We start from the raw sequence: 8,599 nt of genomic DNA on the forward strand, positions 1-8,599 counted from the left end.
GAGATCCAAAGGTGGTTGAGCGAAGTGTTGTATTCGATCGTAACGGTGTTTACATGAAAGTAATAAAAATAACGTTTAAACGATGTTTTTAACGAAAGATTTTATAGAGGATATCATTTAATGAAAATGACGATTTTTAATAAAAAATTTTTGATTTTTCCTCTCTTCCATCTTTAATTTTAATTCTTTGTTAACACTATTAAGCGTTTGATTAATGTTTTAGGAAATATAATGTGTAAAGTGATAGAGACGGATCTAATTTATTTAAAAATAATTATTCGATAAGTATTTTAATTGTGAAGTAACGCCCTTTCAATTTCAATTAAAAGGATACGAAGTAAGGGGAATATTTGGAAAAATAATATTTAATTTAATCATTAATCATACAATTCATTATTTGAGAAAATAACATTTATCTTTTAATGGAAAACTCTCCTCGGAATTAACTTTTGGAATATATATTGGAACGAAATGTAAAATATAATTAATAATCAAGTAATAATAACGTTAGTTAATTAACAATAATAATATAAACATGAGATTTCACGAAATATTTTTTGTCGTTTCAAAATATTGTTTCAAATAATTTTAAAATAATATATTATATCAAAATTCCTTGAAACTGTCCAACATTAAATGTTATTAAAAAAGAAATGGTAGAATTTATTTATTGTATAGTGAGCGAATTTGAGGTGTAGAAACGAAGAGAATGAAACTGTGAAAACAAAAAACGTATTTAAGTAGTATAAACGATAATAATGCAAACACTCAAAGTTTTAGATAGATGTGCTTCAAATTGTATCTTGTAAAAATACTGCATCGTGTGAATAAGAGATAGAGAAATAAAAGAGGAGGAGGAAAAAGGAAAGAACGTTATTTGCGTTGATAAATGGTAATTGAAGTTTTATCAGCATCCAGTTTTAAAGTTAGTAGCTGTCAATAGAGAGAGCAGTATATTGAAGTCAGACTTTTATAAAGAGAGAGATAGCTTTCTAGTTTGGAGAAGCGTTTTATTGCATAAAGCTAGAGTTATAATTTAGTTAAAATCGTATTACTCTATCATCGTGAGTCGTTAGTACATTGTTAAACAATTATTATTCCTTTGAGATTTTAACAAGAGTCAAAACTTGTTCATAACGTCTCTATGAGTGCTATATATTTACATAAAATATGAATCTTTGTTTTATAAGTGGGTATTTCTTCTATTTCTAAATTCTTTAATTTTTTAACTGATTAACGTGAATGATATAATATCGAATCTAATTTTTTCTTGGCAATGATATTCGGCTACTCGAAAATATCTAATATTCTTCAACTAGTTTCAAATTGTTCGCGCTCGAATAGATTTTAAATATCCAAAAAGATAAAAATTTATCGAGGATTAATTTTAGATAGAGACTATTTAATCAAAATCAAACTGAAAAACAACGTGAATTTATAAACTTGTAAATGTACATATATAATAACAATTTGAACAAATGAAAAAATTTTCATTTCAAACAAAGACAGAAATTAATACGAAAAAACGTTTGTTGAAGCTTATTCTTCAAGTTGTAAACAATTTAATCCCGCATATATGAGGTGAGAATGCGAGATATCTTTCTCCTCGTTTTGCTTCATCTAGTAAAATTAAATTGCTTGCAACAAGAAAAAACAAGTTTTTTTCAACGAACACTTTTGCACAAATATATATATACATAAATATCCAAAAATAAACATCTTACATTTCCCCTTTCTCTCTCGTTAATCCTCCTAAATTTTCAAAACTGATTTTGTCACAAAAATATAATAAAATATACGCGGATACCCAGAAAAGAGTATTTCGTTTCAACCGCACAAAAATTGACATCCCTAAAAACCGCGCGTGGCGAAACGTTAACGAAACGCCGCGATAAAAAGTTCAAACAAACACGAAACAATTTAACGAACGAGACTCGCCTATACCGGCAAGGGAAAAAAAAAAAAAGAAAAAAAGAAATTGTTGAGACAAGCTCTATAAATGCTCCCGATACACCCAACTTCTCCTCCCCCTCCAAGTATAATTTTTATACCCCCCGTTCACAATGCTGAAAGCTTCCGCTTTGCATAATATCCCTGACGAAAGGCGATTATACATGGCGGTGTATATCGCGGGCTAAAGACTTCCACCCCTAAAGACCATTACGAATGATGAATGATCCGTGGCCGTTAGGTGTAGGGTTTAGCAACGTTCCAATGAATTATCGTTCAATTTCCACCTGTCACGGGGCAACAATATCACTTTCGAAAAAACTCGATCGCCCGATAAAAGTGAACCGGGTCACGGGTAAAAAAAAAAAAAAAAAAGAGAGAGAAATAATTATTTCGTTTCCACTTTAGGGTAATTTTCATTCCTCCTTCCTTTCCCCTTAATTTGCATCTCTCTGGATCGGGTAGAACTAGCCAACCCCTTCCCCTCCCCCTCGATTCGACGTTGTCACGTCTCGTTGTCAGGAAGCAGAGCTCTTGTGATAATCTCGATGACAAAGATGATGATGATGATAATTGCGTTTGCAGGGTTATCTCTTTGGTTTTGTTCATGTAGAGGGGGAGGGGGAGAGTTTTGTTCGAGATTTAATTGTTTCAACGTGTGAGGGGGGGAAAAAAAATATCGAACGCGAGCTAACCCGCAACCCTGGTTAATGCGAGCTCCTCCAACGCCATTTTCTACGCCCCGCGTGATTTACAATGGGAGGGGAGGGGGACAAACAGTTTTGACCCGAGATTTATTACTTGCCTCCGTTTAATCGGGCTAATTTGCACCGGATTCAATGGAATTTTTCTGTTTCGAATATGTGGATTTTGGATTTTTTTTTTTTTTTTTTTGAAAGAATAGGAGTGAATTGGAATTGGGAAGTATTGGGAAGTGAGGTGAGATTTAATTTCGCGTTATTTTAAAAGTATTTACAAGTGCACGCAAAAAAAATTGTCATTTCTTTTTTTTTTTTTTTTCATGACTAGTATACCCGTCAAACGTAGGTAGTTTTCAGAGAATCCTGTTTCACCGATGACAGATATCGAAATTGTCAATACAAACATGAACTAATAATAGAGAAATATCGTGAGTAGCATGGTTCCAATATAAAAAAAAAAATAGTTGCAATTTTATCAATATCGGGAAACAAAAAACATTTCACGAATTTTTTTATTTTTTATTTTTTATTCCAGTAGCGATATCAAAAATGGTATCATCCTTTATACGGAATATAACCACAGTGCTGAAAGTCAAAATTAATTCAGTCGGGAAGTACCTGAACATATTTTTAATAACAAATGTTAAAAACAAGAAATTCTAGAAATTCTCGATTATTTGACCGAGTTTGATACTTTCAACTCGTAATAAATTCCAAAATTATAGTCGGAATGAAATATTATTCGCGTAGTCGAATTTGTACAAAAACTTACTACTAAAATATGCGCATGATGTGCAACAAAGAAAAACAAACGTAATATTCGTATTTCGTATATTTAAGGAATAAGGATAAAAGCTCCGTTTCTTCGATTCATAAATATATAATTATAATATTATAATTAAAATATAATAAAATATTATAATATTATATATTCGATATATAAATTATTATATATCCATCGATTGTTATTGAAATTAATTATATATAGAAATATTCGATGGAACGAAAAAAGAGGATAGGAAACGAGCGCGTGCAAAAGATACTACTTGATGATGACAGGACACGATTTAAGAAATGGATCGAGATGTTGGTAAATTCGGTCGATTCATCTCGCATGATCGTTTTAACGAACGGTTCCACTCGATGGCGAGCCAATTTCCCCCCCTCTAGGTTATTCCCTTACCCGCATAACCACAATTCACGTACCAGCACCGCGTTCCATTATAATACAGACGTCTATACGTTCTAACTTTCGTCAAATCTCACGAGCCATCGAGTTTAAGCGGCTTTGCCATTACTCTAAATTAGTAGTAGTGAGAATCGCCTATTGTCGCGGAATTTTATCAAAATGGCCCCCGTAATATCATTACTTCGCTGTGTTTCTGTACCGTCCTCTTCGTTCTTGAGTTTTATTATATATATAAAAAGGAGAAATAGACGGAATATAAAGATACGTACGAGATGTATTTTTACGTTTTATTTTTCGGTGGAAAGTATAGTCTCGGAGTGGTAAATAAATAGAGAGATTCGAACGAGAATGTTTGAAGAAAGTATATAAACGTTATGGATAATTATTAAAGAAAAGCAGAAATATTATTTTTCTAAATAAAAAGAGGAGGATAACGAGGAAGCAAAATCTTATTTGAACGTATATAATTAATGAACGTGAAAATAGAAATGTTGAAATGTGACAAAATATTAAATAGGAATGATATTTATTCCTTTATGAATTCACAGCAATTAATATTTCTTCCAGAATTTTCGCTGGAAAATATCGTAGTATTTTCTTTCGAATTTCCTTTTTTTTTTTTTTTAAATATATTTTCTCTCGTAATAAACAAGAATTTAAATTATTTCTTTTTTTTTTTATTTACACTAATTTAATATTCCCACGTTGTCTCGCAACATTTTAAATTCGAAAAATTACAATATTTAATAAATTTCCGAGGAGAAAGAATTTTTTGGGATAATATTAAAAGAAGAAAAAGGAATAATTTTTGTGAATAGAACAGAGAATATGAAAAAATTATTCATTTCACGGTTTAAAATTATTCCTACAATAAAATGGTCAATCTGTATGCAAATTAAAATTTTTATAGATAAAACTAGAGAAATAGAATTCGGATAATAATCTATTTCAACGTTTACCAACTTGACATGTACTTTGCTTGGACATTTTATATACAAATTGAAATTTATCGTGTTAAAAATCCTTCTAATCCAATTAATTTAAAAAAAAAAAGAAGATTATGAAAAGAAACACGTTGCAATTTTTATTTCAAATTTCTCTATAAATCTATACGATCTATACGATATTCGCGACGAGAAGAGAAGAAAGGTGATCGAAATGGAGAATTAATTTGATTAAATTAATTTTCAGCGGTTCGTATATCTTCAAAGAGGTCCAAAACGGTTCCGGTTGAAGGGAGGAGGAATCTCGAGAGATCCAGGACGAGGAATCGCGACGCGAAAATCCTGAGAGAGTCTAAGGGGCCTGAAACCCCAAGAGATAAGAGGAACCTCGAGAGATCCAAGGAATCTCGAGGAATCGCGGGAAATCCGAGAAACTGGGCGGAGATCCATAGAATTTCGAGAGATCCCTCTCGAAATCGAAGGGAACTTCAAAGGGTTAGCCGACGATCCAACGAGTTTCAAAGAGTTTTTCCAAAATCTCCCCATACATGGTCGCGTGAAAATGAAAAATCTCTAGGATTAGGGGAAAAGAGAGAGAGAGGAAGCGTCGATCGATGTATCGTTGGAAAAATGTAACATTTCTCTCGAGGATAAACTGAAACCGTGAGATTAACATACAGTTTCGAAAACATTGTAAATTCCAACTTTCTGACAGCTCTTCGATGTTCAGATAAAAATTGTACAAATTCACATCGTGTTATTTTCAAAAAGAAAAGATTTTCTCAACTTGCCTCAAACCTCTCTCTCTCTCTCTCTCCTTTCTTTTCCACTTATTTATTTATCTATCTATTTATTTGTATCGTTTTCCTTTTCAGATGAATCGAGGAGGAATCGCGGCAAAAATTTTTCGAGATTGAAAATACTTAGGGAAAGGAAAACAGCGTTTCTTCGGTTTGAGGACGATTTATACGTGTACGTAGTGCAGTCGTCTCGGTTATCGCAAGTGTATGTACATTCTATCTTTTGGTGCATATTCTACCTTCTCTGTTGGTGGAAACATCGATGGAAATGGGTCGGGGAACATTTCCTCTCCAAAATCGGAGAAATTATTTCGATAAACGTAGAAAACATCGGTAAACAATTTTCACGTATCGATACGCACCGCGTAGCATGGAACATATTCAAAAAAAGGATGTCTCTTATATATATATATATCGTCCATATTTTTCACATTACGTTTCTCTCGAACGCTCTTCAAACTATCCTCCTACGCTTTGATCAAACACGTACGATTTTTCAAATTTCAAGTATTCAAACATTTCCTTCCTTTCTCTCAAATATATATATTTATTTTTTTTTTTACAGGAAATTCTAATTTCTTGGAAGCTCTTCTACATCATTTATCAAAGTATATTTAATAATTTTTTATCAATATTGTTTATTTTTAAGCAATGAATGAGCGATTGAGTATTTGTGCTTTTTGAAAGATATTGGAAGAATCGTATTCGCCGTAAAGATATTCGTATTTTGTAAGTTAAATTAAAATATACATTACATATATTAAATTCCAAATATATAGAATCTTCAATGGATCAATTCTAAAGTTCAAAAGAAAAATTTCCATACAAAAATATCGATTAAAGCAATTAAACAACTTTTGCGTCTATTTTGTAAAAATGCCTGTACGTCTCGTTCAATTAATCAATTGAAAATAGAAAAATTAGAAGATAATCGAAGTGTTGGATTTTTTTTTTACAGGAAATTCTAATTTCTCTTCTAGATCATTTATCGAAATATACTTAATAATTCTTTATCAATATTGTTTATTTTCAAGCAATGAATGAACGACTAAGTATTTGTGCTAAAGTATTGTGACTAAAAGTAAAGTATAGTATGAACTAAAGTAAAGTATTTGTGACTAAGTATATATCTTTTTGAAAGATATTGGAAGAATCGTATCATAAAGATCTTAGTATCTTGTAAGTTAAATTAAAATATACATTACATATATTACATTAAATTCCAAATATATACAGAATATTACTTAATATATAGTAACATATAGTATCACTTAATATAGGGATATCTTCAATAGATCAATTCCAAAGTTCAAAAGAAAAATTTCCATACAAAAATATCGATTAAAGCTTATCCAATTAAACAACCTTTGCGTCTATTTTGCTTTCCAAAGATGCTCATATCCTCGTACGTCTCGTCTATTAATCTCGAAAGTAGAAAAATTAGAAGAATTAACTTATATTTTATTTCGATGCTTCGAATTATTTTGCATAATCGATGCCAAATACACAGCCGCGATTTGTTACCGATTAAATTTATTTCACCTCGTCTCGCTCGTTTTGACCCCTGTGCGTCAAATGATTAAATGATAAAATTTGTTTATCGCCGTTCTGGGGCCGTGGAACGAGGGGAAAATCGCGATCGCGGGGGAAAAATGGGGATTTTTGTGGCGCGCGATAAGCGAATTCCCTATGGGCGTATCGAGTATCGAGGAGAACGTGGGTGATTGTACCTTTGAACGAGTAGCCGAGGTTCGAATGGGGAGGGAGAGAAGATACTTTCGATCGTCTGGAGAAGCGTGTAATAATTGATATTTCGAGTCGACGAGGTATTATACAAGCGCAACGTTGCCGCGAAATTGGCACAAATTGAACATGAAATTCCGTTGGATCCGTTTAACACAGGGAGAGGTGGAGGGGAGTCCGCCGAATCGAAATTGTATAATGTTAAAAAGGAATATTCGTATTTTAAAGAATCTTCTTATTGCTAATTTCAAGCATTATTATTCGATGCTAGCGAATACATATTTCTGATTTTTTATAATAAAAAAAAAAGTCATACTCACAGTGGTTGGTAAAAGTATTTGAAATTATTATATTATAATTATAATATTATATTATTATATTAAATTATATTATAATATAATTATAATATATTATTTTATCTTAGGAAAATTCAATTTTAAGAAAAATTTATTTGATAATATGATCTCTATATATATTAATCTCAATTACAAAATTTGATACCAGAATACATATTTCTGATTTTCTATAATAAAAACAAATCATACTCACAGTGGTTCGTTAAAGTATTTAAACGTATATTATTTTGTATTAGGAAAATTCAATTTTAAGAAAAGAGTATTTGATAATATGATCTCTATATATATTAATTACAAAATTACAAAATCTCAATTACAAAATTTCTCATTCACAATGGTTCATAAAAGTATTTGAAAGTATATTATTTTATCTTAGGAAAATTCAATTGTAATTCGAAAATTTTGATTTTAAGAAAAGCTTATTTGATAATATGACCTCTATATATATTAATTTCAATTACAAAATTTCTCATTCACAATGGTTCGTAAAAGTATTTGAAAGTATATTATTTTATCTTAGGAATATTCTAATTCGAAAATTTTGATTTTAAGAAAAGCTTATTTGATAATATGATATCTATATATATTAATCTCAATTACAAAATTATGAAATATTTTTAAACTATGGATCGAATTGAGAATCCAGGTCGAATCCTCAATTCGATCCTTCCTCCTCCTCCCCCTCACTGGCCAACGAATTAAAATTTCGAATTGGGTCCGACCCTTCCCCCCACCGCGCCAGTTATTTCACGGTGGATGGAAATCGAAATCTGATTCCGTCACATCAACTAAAACTGCGACTAAAACTTGGAACGAGTTCCCTCCCTCTCTCCCTCCTTCCCGCACGTTTAATTCGTAACAGAGAGAGGCTGATATCTCTCCAACCCCTCTTGATCGTTGCCTTCGTTCCCCCCCC

General features: G+C 31.4%; 1 protein-coding gene and 1 long non-coding RNA gene across 2 annotated transcripts in view; one reads left to right on the forward strand and one right to left on the reverse strand.

Moving 5' to 3' along the window:
* Positions 1-8,599, reverse strand: part of LOC102674178 (venom dipeptidyl peptidase 4-like) — a 248,884-nt gene that overhangs the window by 152,502 nt on the left and 87,783 nt on the right. The gene's annotated exons all lie outside the window — the stretch shown is intronic.
* The window catches only part of LOC116186120, a 20,054-nt gene that overhangs the window by 8,364 nt on the left and 3,091 nt on the right, over positions 1-8,599 (forward strand). The window contains exon 2 of the long non-coding RNA XR_004151064.1: positions 4-11. This is a non-coding gene — a long non-coding RNA (uncharacterized LOC116186120). The remainder of the gene's footprint in view (positions 1-3; positions 12-8,599) is intronic.

The sequence above is a fragment of the Apis dorsata genome, unplaced genomic scaffold (genome assembly GCF_000469605.1).
Source record: "Apis dorsata unplaced genomic scaffold, Apis dorsata 1.3 scaffold_434, whole genome shotgun sequence".
Lineage (NCBI taxonomy): Eukaryota > Metazoa > Arthropoda > Insecta > Hymenoptera > Apidae > Apis > Apis dorsata.